At 45.9% G+C, this 24,588-nt stretch overlaps 1 long non-coding RNA gene across 1 annotated transcript; it reads right to left on the bottom strand.

Moving 5' to 3' along the window:
- Positions 1 to 1,142: 1,142 nt before the first annotated feature.
- On the bottom strand, positions 1,143 to 24,588 carry LOC129406480 (uncharacterized). The gene is made up of 4 exons (XR_008631024.1): positions 24,505 to 24,588; positions 23,220 to 23,296; positions 3,585 to 3,662; positions 1,143 to 1,540 (listed from the first exon to the last, which is right to left on the bottom strand). It is a non-coding gene; the product is annotated as an uncharacterized LOC129406480 (long non-coding RNA).

The raw sequence follows: 24,588 nt of genomic DNA on the forward strand, positions 1-24,588 counted from the left end.
CAAATCAAATTAATTAAATTTAAATTAATTAAATTTTCAGTTAATCAAATCAACTGAAAAAAAAGTAATAAATGAAGTTGCAGGCCTAGTAAAGGAGTATATAGCGTGTAAGGCAACTGAACTATAGATGCTGACTTGGTGTAGTACAAAGCACCCCCATGGGCTCCTGAGCACTGCAGGAGTGATCAGTCAGCACAGAGCCAAGAGGAATGTGGACTATGGCCCCAAATCAAATCCAAAAGGGTCGGAGTGATAGTCAGCTGGTAGGGAATGTTCTTTGCACACAGCCAAACCAGGTTCGATCCCCAGCATCCTATATTTTTCCCTAGACACTGCCAGGAGTACTTCCTGAGTGCTGAGCCAGAAGCAACCCCTGAACAATTGCTGAGTGTGACCCCAAAAGCTAAATAAATGTTAAAAACAAATAAGGAAAACCAAAACAAACAAACTGAAGTGAAGGGTAGTACAAGAAGTAAACTGATTTAACAATGGAAGGAATTTTTTTGAGGAATCTGAAACCAGTACAGTATGTGGGCACTTTACCATGCTCATGGCTGCCTGAAGATCCTCTGCATCTCAGCAGTAAAGCCTGACAATTGCCAAGTGTAGCCAATAAACAAAAACAGAAAAAAGAAAAAAACCTGAGAAACTGTGATTCGCATCGCTGTCAATGATCCTGGCCTGTAAGAATCACGAACTCTGTAGAAGACACAGCCCAGCATGGTCGCTGCTTGCCCTTGCGGGTCTGGCCAGGCACAGTCAGCCCCACACTGCTCTCAGCACAGCCTGCAGGTGCTGGTAGGTCTCCAGCATCACGTCCCTGTAGAGCTTTCTCTGATCAGCGTCCAGGCATGTCCACTCCTCTGGGGAGAATCTCACGGCCATTTTGGGGTAGGAAACTGTGCCGTGAGCCAAAACACACAGGAGTGGGAGTCAGGGCCCATCTCCACCTCATTCCCAGGCTGTGAGGATGGGACCCCTCAGAGCGCTAACAGGGCTCAGGCACTTTCCCTAGGAATGAACCAACCTCGATTTCTCTCCATGCACCCCCCTGGCTGACGAGGAGAAATCACAATAGACATCAATCCAAGGCACTCGGATCTAAAAAAATGTGAGGACGCTATACTGCAAGGTTTCTGGAGGTGCCAGTCTTGCACACAGCCACCCCAAGGTCAACTCCACACCACTGATCCAGTGAAAACTGCAGAGAGCAACAACTGAGCACTGAACCAGCAGGGTCAAAATGTAAAACTGGGTTTGGCTGAAAACGTTAAAGACACACACACAACGCACAAAATGTGGATGACTGGAAACTTCGACCTTTACTTGATTCCATGAGGTCACCTACATTTCCGTCAGATTCTTAAAGGGCCAGGCTCCAATGTTCCTGACCAGGTACTTTCTGGTCAGGAAAGTTAATTTTTCCCCCATCTCTGGTCTTGGATCAGATCACCAGGAACACTGGAGGGTCTCCAGATCTGGAATACCAGGAGAGTGACACACTGAACACAGGGCATATGGAGTCAAAGTCCTTGTTTTCCTGAAGGGAATAAAATACACAAAGATTCCTTTGCAAACAGCCACCAAAACTATGCCTCAGATCTGACCCACAAAACACCACCCCCTAAAAATTATTGCTCAGAAATCAATGGTTGTTAATATTCAGCTATCATGCTCTTTTGTGATAACTGATTCATTTTGGGGGAATTTCTGTAGAGCTGAGGACTTATTCCTGACTGCTCATGGATCACTCCACACTGAGATCAGGGACCCTCTGGGGTGCTAAGGATCGAAACTGGGTCGGCTACTTCTCTGCTGGACTGTCTGAGCCCTGATGTTTGTTTACATTGCACTGAACTTCCCATTGCTGGAGTAACTTCAACTGTTCATGATCTCCATTACAGGAGGAGCTACAAACCAATTGAATCATCTTGCCCAGAATGGGGTTCTGGGATGTTGCAGAAGGGGACTCAGGAATTGATGATGAATGGGAAACTATTTCATGTGTAAGCAATATTCCTGTGTGTGTTTGTGTATGTTCACAACCATTAGTGTTCTCAAGCTATTCCTCTCTATTCTCAGAAACTCTTCAGACAGTGCTCAAGTTCGGCAATGCACTGAATTCAAACGGGATCTAAAGCGGTTCAGCTGCACAAACAAAAAGGCCCTTTAGCCGCTGGAGCGGCTATGGCACAGCGGGTAGGGCATTTGCTTGCATGCAGCCAAACCAGGTTCGATCAACAACATCACACATGGTCCCCTAAGCATTGACAGGAGTAATTCCTGAGGGAGGAGGCAGGAGTTAACCCTGAGCATCGCTGGGTGTGATCCAAAAGAGTACTTTCAGTGCTGTGTAGCTCAGTAGTCACTTTTAGTTTAGTAGTAGATAATTCATCTACATTTAGTAGTAGATGAATTATCTACTACTACTACTACTGCAGCAAAAATTAAATTCTTCAAAATTTGAACCAGTGGTGAAGAACAGTTGTACAGTGGGTGTGCAGGAGACGATTTCTTTTTTAGAACTGTCGTCCTATTGCTTGTCTATGATGCTTTGATATTTGTTACCTTTGATATTTGTTACATTAAAATATAAAATTTACTTAGTTTAGAAGTTTAGTTTGAGTTAGTGGATTTGTTCAATAAGCATTCTAGGACACTGAATTTCTTGTAACCCCTCCACTAAGGTGCCTGCCATTCACAGAGTAAAACACTGCCATTCACAGTGTTTCAGTGTCCACAAAAGGGAGGTGGTTAGAGATCAAGAGAAGATTGCTTTGTGTAATCACTTTTTCTCACTTCTCTATCAATGCTTCCTTTGCAGTGCTTACAGAAATTTACCGGGTGCCAGGATATGTGCCTGGTGAGTAAACTAATTTTGTAGGTGCTGATTAAAATAACAGGTGGAGGGCTGGAGTGATAGCACAGGGACAAGGGCATTTGCCTTGTACGCGGCAGATCCGGGTTCAATTTCCAGCATCCCAAATGGTCCCCTGTGCACCACCAGGGGTAATTCCTGGGTGCAGAGCAAGGAGTGACCCTGTGCATCGCTGGGTGTGACCCGAAAAGCAAACAGAATAAAAAAATAAAATAACAGGTGGGTCAGGATGTGGATTTACCTAATCCAAAGCCTGTGCTTCTTCTGGAAGGCTTCTGCACTTGCCTAGCAGGACAGCCTGCCAGCTGTTGTGAGTACACACCTCCTGTTTATGTTTCATTTGAGGGCAACAACCAACACTGCTCAAGAATTATTTCTAGTGGCCGGAGCGATAGCACAGCGGGTAGGCGTTTGCCTTGCACACGGCCAACCCGGGTTCGATCCCCGGCATCCCATATGGTCCACAAGCACTGCCAGGAGCAATTCCTGAGTGCAAAGCCAGGAGTAACCCCTCAGAATCGCTGGGTGTGACCCAAAAAGCAAAAAAAAAAAAAGAATTATTTCTAGATCTGGGATGAGAGATCAGTCCCAGTAGGGCTCGGGGACCATATGAGATGGCAAATATACATAGAACCTGGAAAGACCCGCAAAATCAAGGCCATATTTACTTCAGACAAACAACAACCATCTTTCCCGCAGTACTCACCCCAATAGCCTGGGTCGCTGTTCCAGGAGAGATGAGAAGTAGGGGAGGCTTTGCAACCTGATGTGAGCGAGCAGGTTCCTGTGGTACAGAAGCACCAATACTGGAGGACACACAGTAAGGCGGCAGCATGCTTGCCTTGCTGACCCAGATCAACCCTGCATCCCTTACGGAGCCCAGAGCACCGCCAGGAATAATACCTGAGCCCAGAGCCACGGGTAAGCACTGAGCCTATGGGAATAAAATCCCTCCCAAATAAAAACTCACCCAAAATAGCCTAAATTAATTTGCATTTGCAAACCCTAACTACCTGTGACAACCACGACCTCAGGATGGCCCTGGGCATCAAGGAAACTAATAAATAAACAACAGACAGCAGCATAGTTCTTTGTCTTTGGAGACCTGCCGGCCTGTCCCCATAATAAACCTGCTTCTATTTTATTCCTTTCAGGGGCACATTGCAGACTCTAAACGGGTCTTCCTGACTCTGCTCTCAGGAGTCGGTCCTGGTATTCTGGATAGAATCTGGGTCTACAAGGTGGAGAGCAAAGGCTCTGAGTGCTCTGACAACGCCCCGGCCCTCTAATAAAAATTGGGGGGTCTACATCCCCTCTGCACCCCAAAAAGCCCCTCGTCCCGCTGGGTGAAAGGAGCAGTGATAAACAGGCACGAAAGAGCACCCAAGCTGGCTCCCAGTGTGGAGATGAGTGCAAAGTGGTGGTCGAGAGGGCACTCATGGGGGCCTGCCCCGTCCTCCCACAAACTGGACTTCAAAGCCCAGCAGGTAGAAGAGGCACCACGTGAGCAGAGATGGCTGGACCCGTGTCCAGGCGACCCGCAACTGCCAAGCCCTGTGTGACGTCACTTCCTTTCCTGCAAGCAGTCTTAAAGGGCCAGATTCCAGGTGCGCACAAAACCATTAAGCCCACCAAGGGAAGTATGAGCTGCGATGGGCATGGGTTCGCATAGAGGAGTGGAGAGGCGGCTGCTGATGTGCTCATCACCCAGAGGGCACGGGTGGTTAAGGAGACTCCCCTAATCCTAAATCAAACGTTCAACCAATGCTTTCACATGCAAGGCCAGCAGGAAAACCGCAGGTGAAATAACCTAAGGTAAAACAGGTAAGGTGGCACCAGCTGGGGCCCAGAACAATGAATTTGTCCGGGAGGTAATAGATCCAGATGGCTCTGGAAGTAGACACTGAAGCCAGCCCTGGAGACACAAAGAGGAACTGGCCCAACAGCAGCCCAGAGCTGCAGACACTGGAACAGGAGCAAAGGCTGGGAAGAGACTCAGAGAGGACTGTCCGGTTGAAACACTACTCCTTGACAACACGGGAGCAGCTTACTCTCAACGACAAGAAAAACCCCAGGAGGCAGTTTCAGAAACAGGGTATCAAACCCAGCCTATGAACCGGGAGGGATCGTCCAGTAGTTTGATGCCTGCATTGAAATTGATCACCCAGAGCCCATCTCTGCATGGCAAATGATGTACTGAGCAAGGAGTAACACCTAATCACAGCCAGGTATATCCTCTGCTGCCCAAACATCACTGTATCACTGTCACGGTCATCCCGTTGTTCATCGATTTACCTGAGCAGGTGCCAGTAACATCTTCATTCATCCCAGACCTGAGATTTTAGCAGCTTCTCCTTACTGTTTTTTCACAAGGACTGGAGGCTCTTTTCAGGGTCAGGGGAATGAGACCTGTTATTGTTACTGTATCTGGCATATCCCCAAACATATAGTGTAACAAATAAATCCCAGGATATGGAAAGATACTATGAATGGAGGGATACATTTAGCAAAAGAGCAGCAAACCATACTGGTCACTTTCAACCTTGTGTGGCCTTTTTAGCAATCTAAATAAATTATTTTTATCATTCAGGTTGGCTGAAGCAATAGCACAGTGGTTGTGCGTTCGCCTTTCACACGGCCGACCCAACATCGATTCCTCCGCCCCTCTCGGAGAGCCCAGCAAGCTACTGAGAGTATGGAGCCAGCACGGCAAAGCCTGGCAAGCTACCCATGTGTATTGGATATGCCAAAAACAGTAACAATAAGTCTCTCAATGAGAGATGTTACTGGTGCCCGCTCGAACAAATCTCTGAGCAATGGGATGACAGTGATCATTCAGGTGACTACTAGATGGTTTAGATTTAACCGCTTCCCAATGCAAAAGTTTTGTTTTCTAATACTATGAAGTGAAGTTGGGATCCAAGACTGAGACCCAGGAATGTGACCATCATTATTATTAGTCATCACAGCTGAAATTGCCTGTGGAGATGGGGGGAGGGAGGGCAGGAGCTTTGGAGCTCTCCATGTTCTCACCATATGGAAAACATTGGACTCAGGGGATCCCTTCCACAGTTTAAAAAACTAGCAAATGTATCTCTGTGCCCAGTAAAATCCATTTCAAACATCTCCAATCCACCCTATGAGGAGCCTTGCCAGAGCCATTTTCATAAGATGATCATTTGGGGTAATATTAATATCCAGTGCATATGTATATTTAACAAAAATATGAATATAAGGAGTGTAGAAACGATACAGCAGATAACGTGCTTGCTTACACAAAACTGACCTGGATTCCAAACCCTCATAAAGACACCTATGTCCCCCCATATGGATCCCTGAGCTTAGAGCCAACATAAAGTCCTGAGAAACTGGGGCTTGGCTCCCCAAAACCTAAAACAAGAAGTTCTGAAGAATGAAGGTTCGTCTGCTTTTCCACTTTCAAAGAATTCACTGCAACATCGTAATTGATTTCTCCCATAATTCCCACAAACCAGAGCCTCTGAGCCAAGCCAGAGTGAGAGCAAACAGTGACACAGTGAGCCTTGACAGCTCCGAGCAAGGGGTGTTTTTGTACCTGTTGTTTATTCGCCTTCCTCCTGCTTCTGTCACCAAGAAACATTATTTATAAGTTAACACACACAGAATAATAACAAAAACCAGGACACTGGCATATCTGCAACCCCGGTGATAATCTGCAAGTACCTCTGCCTTATAGAACGGACGTCATGATGTCACGGGAAGGTTGTCAATGCAGCAGGATTATTTCCTTCTTGGCTGCACTTTTGCACCACCCGCGTCCTCACATTCAAAGAAAAGTTGCTGTACTGTAGGGGCCTGTTGTGACCTTAGGAACTGTTATTAGGGGATCAAACCAACCAGCGTGAATTTTAGAGTTTACTCAGGCTTGGACTGAAGCGATAGCACATTGGGCAGGGTGTTTGCCTTGCACAACCCAGGTTCGATTCCTCCATCCCTCTCAGAGAGCCCGGCAAGCTACTGAAAGCTACTTTCAAAGGATTCACTGCTGTTTTTACCCTGTTTTCACCGTTTTCTGTGCCAAATGCACTGCACCTCCCACAGCCAGGGAGGGGCTCAGGGCCCCTCCTTCAGAATGAACCACGTAAACTACTGGCTGACAGGACCCAGAAATCAGTCTAAGGCAGCCAGATATGGAGCAATGTGAGGACACAATATTAGGGTGTGCCTGGAGGTGTCAGCATTATACAACACTCTCACCTCATGGCCAATCTCAGCTCCACTGGTCAAGCAAGCACTGCAGAGAGTAAGACCTGAGCACAGTTTCAGTGGAACACAAAAGAGCTATACTCGGTACAGCCCAAAACACTAAAGACCCCCTCAGCCCCCCGCTAGGCATGACCACCATGACAAAAGGGACAAGAAGGTGACACTCATGTCCAGTGAGCTACCCGAAGCTGTGAGTGGATATATGTGCCTATAGGACTCAGAACTCACAGTTTGGCAAAAGTCCCCATATCCAAAGTCCCCAAAACAAAGACAAAGTTATCTGCCAAGAGCAGAGGTGTGATTCGATAGTATATTTTCCAGGGCCATCTCTTCGGTTTGTTTTTGCTTGGGGGCTCAGAAGTGCTCAAAGATTACAGGTCAAGTTCTCAGTGATTATATATGATATTTCTTTCCTGGTTATGTGATTTTTCTAAGAGAAGAAGGAAAGAGAAAATTATACTTATCCAAAATAGATCTCAATGGTGTAAGTACATAACTTTGCTCAGAGCCTACAAGTCCTTCTCCTCTTGACAGCCTATTTTTGAGAGTATTCCAGAATGCTCACATCTAAGAACTTCCAATGAAGGTAGGAACAGAGAGGCAGGAGAGCGCACACCAAGCTGGAGTGGATGCAAACCAGCTGGAAGCCCTGATACCACTATCCACTGGTTCCCTGAGCACAGAGCAGGGAGCAGCCCTCAGTCACTGCCAGATGTGACTCCAAATTCAACTCCATCTGCTCCCTGGGATAGTGAGATAGACCCAGGAAAAGGAGATCAGACGACTAAAAACATCCTTTATTGGCTGTGACATGGCAAGTCTCTGCTGCATCTTAGAGACTCATGGACAGAGTGGCCGAGTCCCTGACCAGCTCCAAGTCTGTGTCAATGGGAGAAAGAAAAGGCAGGAGAAATTCCCCCCAACCACCAAAACTTCAAATAATGCTCATGTGCCAAGACAAATTCTGGGGTGAGACCCTTTTGTGAGATGGGCTTGGAGCCATACCTGATAATGCTGACCGGGCCCAATGGTGTGCCAGTGCACAAGACAAACGCCCCTATGGCAGTGCTATTGCAAGGTCACTAGAGTGAGACATTTAAAACCTGATGTTGGTGCGGCACTGGCCCCGCCAACTGCCGAGATGTGATCCCAGGGGCTGCACCTGTGCGGCCTCTCCGCAGCTGCACAAGCATGACTCCAGAGGCCAGCTAAACTACTATGGTAGTGAGAGTGGTGGGATCCAGGAATGAGACCGCCCTTTGTTGTTAGGAATCACAGCTGAATGGAATTGCCTGCTGTGGTGTGGGAGCAGGGGGCTCTCCCATGTCCAGATCTGGAAAACATTAGACTCAAGGGGCCCCTTCCATAGATTTAAAGTCACAGAAAATGTCTTTCTGTGGGGGCTGGAATGATAGTAGAGTGGGTAGGCCATTTGCCTTGCACGCGGCCAACCAGGTTCGATTCCCATCATCCCAGATGGTCCCCCGAGCACCATCAGGGGTAATTCCTGAGTGCAAAGCCAGGAGTAAGCCCGAAGCATCTCCAGGTGTGTTGCAGAAAGCAAAAAAAAAAAATCTTTCTTTGCACAGTAAATTTCATTTCAAGAGTCTCAAATCCAGCCTATTCAAGGACCTTGCCAGACAACTTTCATTAGATACTTAATGTGAATATTAATCTTCAGCATATGTGTAAATTAACAAAAATATACATTCAAGAAGTGTAGAAATGATACAGAAGACAAAGTGCTTGCTACACAAGGCTGACCTGAATTATAAGCCCCCGTAAGGATACCTATGACCCCTCAGGTATGGATACCTGAGCCAGGACCAACACTAAGGCCTGAACCTGTGGGTGCGGCTCCCCAAAACCTAATACAGGAAGCCATAGAAAATGGAGGTTTTCCCATTTTTCTACTTTCAAAAGATTCACTGCAGCATCGTGGTTGATCTCTGCCATCATTCCCACAAATCTGTTCATCTTGGCCAAGCCAGAGTGAGAGCAAACAATGATGTAGTGGTGAGCCGAGACAGCTCCAAGCAAGGGGCATTTTGTACCTGTTTATTTAGTCATCTTCATCCTGCTTCCATCACCAAGACCCATTATTTACAAGTTAACATACACAGAAATCCAAGCACAAAGCAACAGAGTATCAAAAAAACAAAGAGAAAAATAAGCAACCTGAGATTCACCAGGAAAAGCCCTGAGTATCACTGAGCCCCTCCAAAAAAACAAGGAATTCTTACTTACTGTATCTGACGACTAGCGTACTGATCAGAGAGCAAGGATATGCCGGACAGAGAAGACAAAGGTCACCCAGCTGATCCTGGAAAGGGCACCCGAGCCTGTACATTGGAGGCTGTCCAGTCAGGCTGGAGAGGCACAGACGGGGATCAAAAGGGCCCTGAATCCCCTGGACAACTCTACATGCATGAAAGATGAAGCAAAATGATAAAGGCAGAAACCAAAGCACTCGGTAATTCTGTGAATGAAAGTTCAAGGGGAAGTAGAACAGCATGAGCACAACACAGATGCCTGGATGCAGGAGCCTGAACCCCCAGACAGAGCCACATGTCTGTCACGCGCTCAGGACACCCACACATGCCAAGCAGCTAGCCATGGAGGATCCTCGACAACCACCTGCACACACACCTCTCCTCCCTGGCCTCAGGGCTCATGTTTCCAGCCAAGAGATCACCACAGGCTTCACCTCAGAATGTCCTGCTCCGAGAGACATGGATCAGTGACAAGGAAAAGGCGACAGGTTAATCCCATGTGTCCGTACAAAATCGGGCAAATTCCTCAAAAGGTATGAAACAGTATCTCTATTTTCGATATGCTGCAGATGGCTGGTAATCAGTGACACAGAACCCAGGTTCCCATTTAAGAGTGAAATAGGAGAGACCAGAAAATACTGCAAATAGGATAGCTCTGGCATCATGCATAGTTTACACGCCTTTGACCGAGCACTGTATTTTTGTCAGGGTCATACCAGAGATGATCAGGGGTCACTCCTGACTCTATACTCAGTAATCACCCAGCAAGTGCTTGGTGACCATATGGGATGCCCTCCTCTTTGTAGTTATCTCTCTGTCCTGGCACCATACTGTTTCCTGAGTCCCTCTAAAAGTGGTTACTGAGTGCAGTCAACCCAAGTGCAAAAGAAACCCCAAAATAGACAGAGATGGCAGGACCCCCCATTTTTAAAAACTTTTAAAAATCAACAGATATGAACAGAGCCCAGCAGGTGGACATTTGCTTTGGTCAAGTCTAGGAATACATAGCCTTAGGTAGTTTAGGTTTATTAGGTTACTCCCGTCACAGTGCTCCCATTCCTCTGTGTTTATTTGTAACTTCTTTCTTAGTGTTCTGTTGACTTGTAAATATTGTTTTTCTCTTCTCCTTGAGTCCTTTGCATAGTTTATTTAGAGGCATGTCCTTTTTGTATGGACACAGGAAGACTTAGCTAATGCCACGCTTTTGTAACCTGGGAGTCATTTAACTCTACATGATATTTTCCTCCTGGGCATCTGTTATCTTGACCTAAGCCTCAGCTGCCCTTACTTCCTAGTACCCCCAAAAGCAGGGTCCCGACGACGGACGGGAAGGACCCAGGGCAATCGGTGTGTTGTATGCTACCCTGGCATCGAGATGGGCCTGGCCAAAGTGCCTAATGTTTAACTATAAGTTAAGAGCTTGATCATGGACAAATGTTGTCATGATCCAAACAGTGATAACTAGATTTAGACCCTGCTAGGGTGAGGAATGATTAATCTGGCCTGAGTGCTGTGGTAAGATGTGGCAGTCTGTGGCAAGATGTTGCCAGGAGAGCTGCCTTACAAGCCTCAATGTATCTCTTGCAATGTCCATACAAAAATAACTAGCATTAAGATGTTAATGAGTGTCTGGACTAAGGAAAGGAGAAAAATAGCTTAAGAGTCAGGAAGGACTTTGAAATGCCAGCCCTCAGGAAGGGCTTTCTTATCGTGATTTTACTACCTGGCAGTGTGTAACCTGGGGGCAAGGGCAAGAGGAAAAAGGGAGGAGAGAGACAAGGGATCCACAGAGGGCTGCAGTAGATCCAGAGAGAGGACTGAGCTGGGAGTGCAGGAGATGAGAAAGATGGAAGATTGAATAAACAGTAACTAATCCGCAACCAGCTTGGTCCTCGTTCTTCCTTCGACTGTCCTTGGCCAAAGGCCATCCCGATCCAGCCCATACATAGTGGTTCCCGAGCACCGAATGCAGGCAGTGAGACACAGCCGCCCGGAGAGCCCGCGAATGCACAAGCCCCTCGGCATGCCTTAGATTTTTACAGTCAAGGTCAATCCCAGTTGGATCATTAACAACATCTTATATGGACACGTGAGGCTGCCAGTAGTGATTGCTGAGTGCAGAGTCCAGGAGCAAACCCTGAGTCATGCTAGTATCATCCCAAGAAATACTGCAAGTGACCCCGAACACTAAAATAGATCAGGACCTGATGGCTGAATTCCTAAGAAATAAATAAACTTCTGTTGGGGAAGATAGTACAGCGGGCAGGACACCTGTGCTATGCACAAATATGGGTTTGATCCCCTTTAGCCCACAAGCTCCCAGAGCATAGCCAGGAGTAATCCCACAGTGTTCTCAGTGAAACCCCCAAACCAAATCAAAACAAAACAAAATTCTTGAACTTAACAGCATGGTGAGATTGTACTGGAGGTAATGTTCCGACCATTAGAGCTGACAACCGGGACAAATTATAAGCAGCTCCCAGGTCTCTGAGCAGCCCGAGATGATCATTTACACAGCCAGGTAGAATGTGTACTTGGACAGAAATTAAAACCAAAACCAAACCAAACACACTGAAGTTGTCTGTAATAGAAGAAGCAAATGGATTTAGCACTGGAAAGAACTACTCAGATCACAGACCCTGTTGAAGACGCAGACCTGACTACACCCCAAGAGTGCAAGGAGGTCTAAGCCGCAGGGTGCACCCCATGCGGGTCTTACCGACGGCTTGCAGGTGCTGGTAGGTCTCCAGCATCACGGAGACAGCTTTCACTGAGAGGCATCCAGACATGTCCACTCTTCCGGAGTGAAGTTCACAGACACATCGGAGAAGGTCACTGTGTCCTGAGCAGACACTCACAGGGTTGGGGAGTCAGGGCCTGTCCCCACTCTGTTTTCTGGGGCCTGAGGACGGCCCTACACGGGCTCAGGACATCTCCCCTGTTCCCTTGAGAGGAACCAGCCTCCATGCACTTTCCTGGCTGACTGGCACAAGGAATTACAATAAGACAGCCACGTATGCAGCAATGTCAAGGTGCTGCACTTGCAGGTTCTTGGAGGCACTGGCCTTACACCATGGCCACCCCATGACACCCCGTGGCCAAGCCCAGCACCACTGGTCCTGTGAGTGCTGCAGAGAGTAAAAGCTGAGCACGCCCCCAGGAGGACCGAACAGAAGCAACACTAGGGTGGACCAATACAGTAGACATGACCTCCCACATGATACATCTCACATTCCTGCTCTAGGGATGAGAAGGGATACTCAATGTCCAGTCAGAAATTCAAAGCTGTGGGTGGACATATGTGCCAATGAGACTCTGGAATCACGGTTCAAGACTGGGCAAAATCTCTCTAAGATTAAAAGTTTCTTGGCACCCAATAACTCAGGCGGCCCCAGAGATCTTCTGACCGGTATCCATGGGAACAGTGCATGCTCAGAGAGACACACAAGCATCTTTTGAACCTGAGACTGTGGCTAAGCAGCTAAGACTCTCCAGAGTGGGAAGAATAAAATAGGGAATCGCAAGTTGTGGGGTCTGAGTCATTAGAGGGGCCAGCACACCCTAGGGTCCCTGATGCCCGTCAGGTGGGAATCCTAAGCTCTTCCTCTTAGAAGCCCTGAGCACCTCCACTGTGGGAAGACAAGAGATATGAAAGGAAACAAAGCAGAAGGCTGGAGTAACAGTACAGTGGGTACAGGAACAGCGGGTAGGTCTGTCAATAACCCTGTCCCATATAGTCCCCCAAGCACTGTAGGCGCATTCCCTGGGTGGGTCCCTCCACGAGTCACAAGGTGTGATCCCGCCCCCTAACCACTCACATCCCTAACAAAAAGAGCAAAACCCCCAAGAAGTCAGGCTGGCCTGTCGTCTGTAAGGCCCAGGAGACCTGTCGTGATTGACAACTGATCACTAAACTGTGAGCTCTCCTTGAGAGCCACTGAGTGTCACACCAAAGCCAAACAAAAAAGAACATGGACAAAAGTGGCCTCAGACAGCAGAATCAGGCACTCCCACTGGAGCCACATCCCACATCTCCTTCCTGAAGTGACTCCCAGACAGTCCACACTGGAGACCTGTGCACTCCTGTCCCTCTAGACCTTCCTCGCGTCACTCTCTTCCTACCTGGGGACAGCGTGTCAGACGGTGCAACACCATCTTCTCCAGACTGTTATTCTTGAGGACCCCACCGAGGCTTTGACAGAGACTTGGAAATGTCAGAGCCGTGAGCAACAGAGAGGAGCACAATCTGTATAACCCTGACTGGAAGTCCTGCATTGGATTCGTAAAGGTCTGACTGGGTGCACCCTTGGGCAGCAGCTCAAATAAACACCCAGGGAGAGTCTACAGATGCTCCTTCCTCTTTAGGGGATGCAGAAGCGGATTAGAATCTGGGCTACCCATTGCTCTCAGGGAAGGCAAGGCAAAAGCAGACCTGTGGTATTGTCTCTCAGAACCCTTGGGTCCACTGTAACAGAAAATGTTATAACATCTAAACAGAAATCTAGTGGATCAGATAAAAATTACGTTCTGGGGCTTGAGTGAAAGCACATCAGATATGGCACTTGCTTTGCATACACCTGACTCTGGTTTGTTCCCCACATCCCATAGCATCCCATAGGGTCCCGCAAGTTTACAAGCCCCCAAGTGATTCAAAAGGTAACTCTAATGAAACAAAGCAACAACAACAACAAAAAATACTCAAGTGTGAATTCTGAGGCGCCCTCCCCAGGTCGCCAGATGTGAAGATTAGTGAGGAGGTTAGGTCCCATGGTACAACATGTTTGATGATCTCTCTCGCCAGAGAAACAAAGACATGGGGATGACAACAACTGATGGCCAATGGGCATTGCATAGTGAGCCTTTAATTCCGAGCCGAATAGCATACTTATAGAACACCTGAGAGGTGTTGAGGGACAGACCTGCATGTATTGTGCTTTATCATTTACAAAGGTGAAGCGTTTCAACAGAGGCAACTCTTTTGGAGGAATTAACTCAAGAAAACGTTCTGTCTGAGACTAGACTGAGAAATTCGCTCAGGGGCTACAAGCATCTGTGTTGCTTTGCTCTTTACCTACTTGTACGTATTAACAATTAAGTTTACTTCTTATTAATATTTGTATTTATCTGAATCACACAGTAAGAAACATTCCAAAACTTACTTCTCTGGGATCCAGGAGTTAAGGTTAAAAGCTGGATGTGCTTTTATCATAAATTTTACATGGAGTGCTCAGGCTGGTATAGCTTCCCCTTCCCCTAAAGGGTCTGGTCTTTTAAGTCATGACAGCATGGAAACAAAACCATGATTTATGATTTCTAGACTGTCCCGTATTGAAGCCAAAATAGCTTTGCTGCTTGCCCCAGGTCCATCCAGAGATTCTTAGTGAGATCCAGTTCTCTGGGGTTAGAAACTATGGCAACTGAAGCCTGAGTCAAGTAATTACGATGGATGCCCAGGAATAAATATATTCTAGTCAATTAACCCTCAAACAGTAAGTGCTTAGCATTAACTTTTTTCTTTTGAAGCAAAGAACATTGCTCTATCGTAATAGATTATAGATAATATCAGTTATAGGGGAAAGAGAAATACAAATAATTGACCACAGATGCAAAGTCTGGAATCACCAGTAGGTTTGATTTTATGATTAAAGATAAAATCGGAGGATTAGGAGAGCTCATAAGAGCACTATAACCTTCTATGGGGGAAGAAAACTGGCAATTTATGGATCAAGCCTAAAGTGCTTAGGGTTAACATCCAACACTCATGTGCAAAGACAAATTCAAGAGTGACACATTTAAAGTGGGTCCTTAAGCCTTCTTTTCTGTTTTTTTTCTACACTACAGAAATTCATATTTTCTCTTGAATTCTAGTACTCTCTTTCATTGCTCTCACATCCTCTCTGTATGTCTGTGTGTGTGCATGTGTTTCGATTTTGGACGGCAACTGGCAGTGCTCAGAGGTTATTGCATCTCTGGGATCAGGGCTCAGCCCTAGTGATGCTAAAGGACTATATGGAATACCACACGTAAATTGAACCTGGGATGGCCGAATGCAAGGCAAGCACCCTACTTGTTGTACTTGTTCTGGAACTTTCTAAGTGAATTATTTCCACCACATCAGGAGTGACCCTGAGCAAAGCTTCCCCAACACTACCAACAACCCTGGAAATCAATTATTTCTCTTTAAAGAAACCCCAAAACTTTAGCCCCATTACTCATCACAATAGCTGGAGGTAGTCTGGCCAGGGAGGGATTACATGTGTGGGGTGCTTTGCAAATAAACCTTTGAAATTAGAAATTCTTGACCTAGGGGAAAAAATCACAAAAGTTGGGAGAAGAGACAGTAAAGCGGGTAGGGAATTTGCCTTGCATGCAGCCACCCAGATAAATCCCCAGCATCCCATGTAGACCCCGAGTACTATCAGCAGATTTCCAGACCCCAGAGCTGAATGTAAACCCGGAGCATCTCCTGATATGGTATACAAGTCCAACCAAAACAATAATCAAAAAGTTTCACTTGCAAATCCCACCCACCGCAGGGAGCACGACATAGGTGTCCCCACCCCACCATGGTAGTAAATCAAAGGACAGAGGACAACTGGGTCTCCTGCTGCAGATGGCCCTGCCTGTGGAAATGAGTCTGAAGGTTCTACACTCGTGATGCAAGGACCAAGAGCTTTGGACAGGGCCGAGCACAGTTCGGTGCTGGCAGGTTCAGGAGGGCTAAGCCCTGCCCTCTGCAGCCCCTGCAAACCCGCACCCACGCACCTCGGACCCCTTCCACAGCTGGAGGCAATCCTGGCCAAGGGGAGCCCCCAAGATCACTCGCTCACACCCGCGACGCCTGCACCCTGGCACAACCCCCACTGCAACGCCCAAAGCCTCTGGATCCCCGAAAGCCTTCGCCACACCTCAAAAACCACCTGGATATCCAGAACCAGTGAAAAACACGCTTGTTTTTCAACAGCAACCCCCAGCTCGCAGGCTCCGCCCCTCACAGTGCAGAGATCTGGAGGTGCCAGGCACTCGCGATGGCCACTCCAATCTTGCCACAAAATCTGTATTCACAGTCGCCTTGCCACGCTGGGCACCAATTCCTCCTCTACCCACGAGACCAATGGCAGCCCGAGCCAGGCAACCACAGCTAGAATAGAAAGCATTCCTGAAGGGCCCTCTATGACGGCACTTCCTCTTCTGCCAGGGACCTTTAAGGGCCATGGCTCAGATTTACAGAACCCAGGTGAACTGGTGGTGCAAGGGGAACGGATTAAATAAAGGAGTGGAGAGGCAGCTGATGGGGTGGTGGGCCACAGAGTGGGGAGCTGAGGGGGAAGGAGAAGGCCCCTGATCCTGTACTGGTCAGTCAGACATTCAATGCTATCACAGTCCCTCAGGAAAAATGCGGGTGGTCTGATTGAAGGCAAAAGAGGCAGGTAGTTTCAAGACACCTGACACTGGCGAATTATCAAGATGGGGTGAGAGCAAAGACTCCAGAGCCAGCCCTGGAGATGCAGAGAGGAACTGGCCTAGCAGCAGCCCAGAGTCCTGGACGGACATTGCAAAGGGAAAAGGCTGGAAGAACAGAGTCTTTGGAAAAAGCACAACCACTGGACTCTTGCCTACAAGGGAAACCACAGAAGGCAGTTTCAGAAACACAATTTCAAATCCAGAGGATGGGGGAAGAGGGGTAGTACAGTGGGCTGGGCACTTGTCTTGCATGCGGGAAATCTGGGTTCACACATCAAAATTCGGAATGGTTCCCTGAGCATCACCGAAGTGCAAGAAAGAAAAAGCACTGTAGCACTGTCGTCCTGTTGTTTATCGATTTGATCGAGTAGTCACCAATAACATCTCCATATTGAATATGCCACGTGTACCTTGCCAGGCTCTGCCGTTTGGGCGAGATACACTCGGTAGCTTGCAGGGATCTCTGAGAGTGGTGGAGGAAGCCAGAAATCAGTATACATCAGGAAAATAATTATTTTACAAACATGAAAGAACAAAGAATTTGCACTGATGATTAGTTACCAAAGTTGACCATTTCTATGGTTTTATTTATTGAAACTCTATGCATGTGTGGGAGCTTAAGAAGCAATCTCTTTGGTCAGAGTGAAAGAACAGTGGGAAAGGTGTTTGCCTTGCACATGACCAGTCCAGGTTTGATCCCTGCATCCCATGTATTCCCCCAAGTACCGCCAGTAGTAATTCATGAGTGCAGAGATATGAGTGACCACTGAGCATCACTGGGTCTGACCTAAAAAGCCAAACAAAAATAAGAAACAATCTCTTTTTTTATTGTTTTGGTTAGTTTGTTTTTAGACTATAGTCAAGGGCACTCTGTGCATACTCCTGCCTCTGTGCTCAGGAACCGCTCCTGGTGGTGCTCCAGGGACCATATGTGTGCGTGGTATTGAATTCAGGCCATCCCCTTGCAAGGCAAGAACGCTACCCGATGTACCACATCTCCAAACTCAAGCAGCATTCTCTGAAGTAACATATACTCCCAGGAGCAAACCCAAAGTTCCTACACCTCCTCCCTGATGCAAATGTCTTCTCCCGCACTCGTGTCTATCCACTGAACTCCTCTCCAAGGCCCAGCTCGCCCTGCCATCCCATCCACACGGCGGCCTTCTTTCTCTGAACCATTGGAGTACTCACTGTATCGTTTGCACATGATCTTCCCATGTAAACACTAGCACACTTTTTTAACAGACACAGTTTTTGTGAGTCATTTTCACAAAGTCCTTTTTAAATTTTATTTTTTAGTAACTATAGAAAATTTCAATGGAATTCTCTTTAAAAAGTTTGCATGTCTGGAGCTAAAGAGATAGTACAATTGGTAGGACCTTGTCTTGTACACAGCCAACCAAGATTTGATCTCCAGTATCTCACACGGTCCCCGGTTCACTGCTAGAAGTAGTTCCAGAGTGCAGAGCCAGGAGTAACTCCAGAGCATCTCCAGCTGTGCACCCCTACACACACAGCAAAAAGGTTCCACATCTATATGTAAATTTATATTTGGAATCTACAAGCAAAATAATATAAATAGAGTCTGTTAAATTTCTTAAACACTGGTAGGCAAACAAGGACTGTCTGGACAGATTCTAGCCTTCAAGTCTGGAAGTATAAAGCCTTAATACTTTAATACTGCCAAAGCATTGGATCAAGCCTAGCAGACGTCCACAAATGTAGACATCTTTGCAAACCTGGTAAGATGATTTATGGCCTTCTAACTTCCAAAGTCTTTGAAATATAAGACTACAGCCCTAGATATGAACAAGACTGCCTTGGGCCACACCAATAGTACAGCGGGTAGGGCATTTGCCTTGCACGCAAATGACCTGGGTTTGATCCCTGGCATCCCATATGGTCCCCTGAGTAGCACCAGGAGTGATTTCTGAGTGTAAAGCCAGGAGTAACCCCTGAGCAACACCAGGTGACGCCCAAAAAAGAAGATAGGCAACAAAGCATAACAACAGTATTAGCATTATCTCTGTCTTGACTTTACATCATATCACAATATTTTTACTCGTATGACAGTGATGTTACTGACATCACTCACATTTATCACCGCTTTTAAGTTTTAAGTATCTTAAACTTGCCACTTAGATCACCTCTGCTCACAGCCTTCCATTCTAAATGAGAATCTGGTAACTCTCCCCAGTGATCATTCAGCTACCAAAGGTAGCTGACAGCTCTCAGGTGCTGACAGCTCTTTCTCAGCATTCCATATTTCTCAGTGATCATCAGAGGCCATTCCATAATGATCATCTCCTGTGCACAGTGCAAAAAAAGAGTTTCAAGCAGCTATCATTAAAAAAACAAGTAACTATTCCCAAGTTTTAATTCAATGATCTTGCTGTTCAATGAATTAATTTTAAAAGCACACATTACTATGTGACAAGTTTGGATTCTTTTAATTTCCATAACTGTATTTCAATGTAACTGGCATTATTTGTAGATATGCATTTTAAGCACCAAAAATTCTTATTCTGATAAGGGATTAGAAGCATAAAAAAATCATAAAAACCCACGATCCAAGGAGCTAGAAAGCAAAACACCCTGCTTGGTTTATTGATCCAATGAGAGAATTAGCAACACTTTATTGAGTACCTATTGTATTAGTCTGAGCAAGCTGAACTGACTGTTTTTAACCAACCAAAATGATGATTTCACACCGTCCAATCTAATGACAGGCCCAACATATAAGCCCACTAATAATGAATGAAAATATAGCTGCACTGTAAAGGTCACTGCCTGGAGGAGAAGTTAGGACGGATTAAGTGGTAAGAGGAGGCCAGCACACAGAAAGAAGATGTCAGAAGACAAAGTGACCAGAGGGGATTACCCACTTAATTATCCCAAATGCAAATGACCCAAATACACTGCAAGTCTTATTGTTTTCTATGACCTAACAGTGATCAGAACCCTTTCCCCAAAACATTATTAATACTTCATTTCTCCCCCAAATTCCTTTAACATAATCTGCTACTTTATACTAATAAGCCAACTTTAAAATAAAGATTAAAGCCAGAAATACCGACTTATATTTATATGCCACATCCATGTGCCTAATGTTCAAATGGCACTTTCTAACTTCACTGTAGAACTGTCATCCTGTTGTTCATCAATTTGCTCGAGCGGGTGCCAGTAACGTCTCCATTTGTCCCTGGCACATGCCAGTGTAGGCTGATGGCGTATTGGGGGATCTCTCAGGGTCAGCTGAATGAGGACCGTCATTGTTAATATTTTTGACACATCAAGTATGCCACAGGTAGCTTGCCAGGCTCTCACTTTATAACTTACAAAATAATTTCACAGCAATGACTCTACTTGATCCGATTCACATCCTTGCATAATTTGTGAGGGATATCCCCATTCTCCAGATTATACAACATACACCACCCAAAACAACTCAGAACCCCAGAACTAAAATTTAAAAAAACGGAGGAAAAAGGGAAACATACAGCTTCTCTCCAGTATTGTTCCTATGACTACAAAGGCATGAGAAATAATACGCTTTCCACATTTCTCACATTCAATTTCTCTCTAGTATGAAATCGCTGGTGCTGATGAAGGCTGTCTCACAGTCCTTACATTAATATGGTTTCTCTCAAGTGTGAATTCTCTTATGAGTATACGTAAGTGTTAAGGCTATCCTACTACTGTATTATGCCTTATGAATGTCAGGCCTTCCCAGACTCCTGACATACATAAGACTTCTCTGCACTGTACGTACCCATATGTGTTATAAGGGAAGATGATCAAATGAAGGACTTTCTATATGCCTTATGTTTCTAAGGTTTCTCGACAGTGTGCATTCTGTTATGTCTAGTCAGCTGAGTATCTGAGAAAGATCTACCCACACTCCTGACATACAAAAGGCTTCTCTCCCAAATGAGTTCTCCTATGTACAGTGAGCACTGAGCATGAGCTAAAGGCCTTCCCACATTCCTGACACTACTAAGGCATCTCTCCAGTATGACTTCTCATATGCTGAGTAAAGACTGACTGCTGAGTGAAGACCCTTCCACAAACTTAAAAATTATGAGGCTTTTCTCCAGTGTGAATTCTCCTATGTACTATAAGATAGGAGGACATGCTGAAGGCCTTCCAAAACTCCTGACATACATAAGGCTGGGATTTCTACTATGTACAGTAAGATACGTGGATCTGCTAAAGGTCTTCCCACACTCCTGACATACAAAGGGCTTCTCTCCAGTATGAGTATTCATATGTCTATTAAGGGCTCATAAATCACTGAAGGCCTTTCCACATGCCTTACGTTTATGAGGTTTCTCGCCAGTATGAATTCTCCTATGTATACTAAGAACTGAGGATCTGCTAAAGTTCTTCCCCCACTCCTGACATATATAAGACTTCTCTCCAGAATGAGTATTCATGTGCCTTTTAAGGGCTGCCCATCAAGTGAAGGCCTTTCCATATGTCTTACAGAATCACTGTTTCTCTCCAGTGTGATTATCCTTGTGCACAGAATGGCTTTAGTGATAAGCAAAGACCTTTCCACAGTCCTGACGTGAATAAGGTTTCTCTCCAGAATGACTTTCTGTGATGAAAGAGATCAGAGGAGCAAGTTTAGGCCTTCCCACAGTCCTGCCACGAGTAAGTTTTCATTCCTGTATGAATTTCCCTGAGGCCATCAAGTTGTGAGGACAAGGTAAAGGCCTCTCCACATTGCTCACATGCATGAGGTTTCTCAGCAGTGTGAATTCTCTGATGTATAATACGTTTTGAGGGGGAAGTGAAAGCGTTCCCACAGTCTGTAAACATAAACAGTTTCTCTCCAGTTTGGAATCTTTGCACTGACACACTGCGATGATACCTGCCTCAAAGTTTGTTCTCCCTGGTAACGATCCTGGGGATTCTGTCTACTGTAGGTTTCTAAGGGAACATTATTCTTGGACAGGGTCAGTACATGGTGACTTTCCTTATGCCAATGTCGGAATGTGGGACTCACTATAAACAGTGCTCCTCTCCTGGGGCTGCTGCCTTGAGGGGTTTGTGTCCAGAAACTGAGGAGAACAGACTGTGAGGAACTTTTCCCAGGTGAGAGGTTCTTCACAGTGAGGTCGCTCTCTCCACACTGATGTCCCTCAGAAGACATTAGCCTTTCTCAGCATCCCCATGGAGCAGAGGGCGGGATTGCTGACTCGGAGATATTGTCACAGAGTGCAGGATCAGAGACATTCCACTGGGGTTGGCTGCTTCCTTGTACAATGCACAGGAGGATTCCAATTACTACTCCATTCCTTCATAGTCTCCCTGTGAAAAGAAACTGCGGCCAACATTTCCACCACTAGGAATGCAATTTATGACAGGTGGATGGATGTTCTATGGGATGACCCAATGTTTCCACATAACGGATGCACTTAATTGAAGGCTGCACAATCATTAAATTGTTCAAATATTTTCAACTCGATAAACATATACATAAAATGGACATAAGACTGTCTGCAGAATGCCAAAGAAGTAGTTTCCAACAAAATAAAATACACCGAGTCTGGGTTTGTTTGTAGCACAGTGTGGAGCCCCTATCCATGTGTTAAGGCATGGCTACAATCCTACACAGCAAGATGGACCATGGGGGCCACTGAAAACATTTCACAACAAACAAATCCTCTCTAGGATCGAGGTTTTTTATTCTTTTTTGGTTTGTAGTTTGTATTTATTTTGAGAATGACCACACCAAGAAGTGACAAGGATCACTGATGGTGAGTCCCAGGGAACAGTGCTGGGAATAGAGCCCAGGTTTCCAGCCTGTGGAAGGCAAGTCTGCCCCAATACTCTATCACTCGTGGCAACAAACCGATTCTTTTAAGCAATTAACTCTCGTGCCTACTTTCAATCCAGTGAAAAATCACAGTATTTCTTCTAAATACTAGTAGGAATTCGGTTAAGAATGCTAGAACAGCATTAAGAATGCTAGGACAGGTTATGAATGCTAGAAGAGTGGGGAGGGCATTCCCACTGCATTTGGTGGACCCAGTTTGAATTCTGGCATCCCAGATGGTGCTCTAAGCACTTCCCAGAGATATTCCTGAGAGCTGAGCCTGAAGTAACTAATCAGCATCACCGTGAGAGAATGAAAAAGCAAGAAATATGAATAATAATAACCAAAATAATATCCTTCGATTTTAAAAGGACTGATTTTAGCATCCACTAAGACTCTGGACTAAGACTCTGGACTCAAACATTAGGCTACAAAGTTCCACCCTGCAGTGGCCAGACCTCCACTTTCAAGTCACATTCTTCTTCCAAGGAACTATCCTGCCAACATAATATTATATTCAATATGCAAATCTTACCGACTCACTCGTTTTTGGTGACTCAATTCCCAAATCAAATTGTTGCAGTGAAATCCCCTGAAGCTGTGATTTCCTTTCTGAAATCAAACATAAAACACAATGGAAGGGTTAGTAATATTGGGACTGGAGTGATAGCACTGTGGATAGGGCATTTGCCTTGCACAAGACCAACCCAGGTTCGATTCTCAGAATCCCATATAGTTCCCCAAGCACTGCCAGTGGTAATTCCTGAGTGAATGATCCAGGAGTAACCCCTGAGCATTGCTTGGTGTTATCCAACAAGAATAAAAAAAAAAAAGAATCAGTAATGGGAAGTATTTGAATCACGTCCATTGTGGGGAATGCTAGGAGCAGCTTGCAAATCCACGAAGGAGCCTTTTTGGTTTTGCTTTTTAACCAGACCTGGTGATACCTGGGAACATATGAGATGTCAGGTTTTCACCTGTGTCTGCCATGTGCAATGCAACTACCCTTCCTGAGGTATCAGCTCTCTGTCTCAAATCAGTATTTTATCGTAGGCTCATGCATTCACTATGTAAACAGAAAAGCAAAAGACACTTCTTTTTTACTTCTTATTTTTTGCTTTTTGGGTCACACCTGGCAATTCACAGGGGTTACTCCAGGCTCTGCACTTAGGAATTGCTCACAGCGGATCATATGGGATGCTGGGAATTGGACCTGGGTTGGCCACATGCAAGGCAAGCACCCTAACTGCTGTATTATTGCTCCAGCCCCACAAAAGTTGTGTCTTAGTGGATTAGATAGAACAGCAGGGAAGGCAGTTCCATCACATGAAGCTGACAGGGTCTGATCCCTGAATACCACCAAAAGTAACCTCTGAAAACTGCCAGGAATAAACACTGAAAATTCTGAGCCCCACAGCCAAAAATAAATGTAATATACTGCCAAAACATTCTAATGATCTGAGGGCAAAAATAAGCATGACACAGAGAGAAGAGTGGTAACCAGATTCCCCTGAAAGGGTATACCATCAGTGCAGGCTGTACAAGAAACCACTGAAGCACAAACAGGGGGCCACTGGCTGTGAATCCCATGAATATTGTACATTACCTGACAGATAAGGAAAAATGACAACAAAGCCAAGAAAGGAAAGCACAGGATCATTCTATGACAAGCAGTTCGTGAAATAAAGGGCATCGTGAGCGTGAACAGACACCTGTATCCAAGAGCCCGAGGCCTCCATGGTCAGCAGCGTGACTCACATGAACTCAGGCATCCACACACTTCGCAGGGCCCGAGCCACAAAGGGTCCTCAGACACTCACCTGCACACATGCCTCTTCTACCCCACCTTACGGCTCCTCCTTCAAGCCAGGAGATCACCGCAGGCTTCACCCCAGAAATCCCTG

The sequence above is a fragment of the Sorex araneus genome, chromosome 1 (genome assembly GCF_027595985.1).
Source record: "Sorex araneus isolate mSorAra2 chromosome 1, mSorAra2.pri, whole genome shotgun sequence".
NCBI classification, from domain to species: Eukaryota; Metazoa; Chordata; class Mammalia; order Eulipotyphla; family Soricidae; genus Sorex; species Sorex araneus.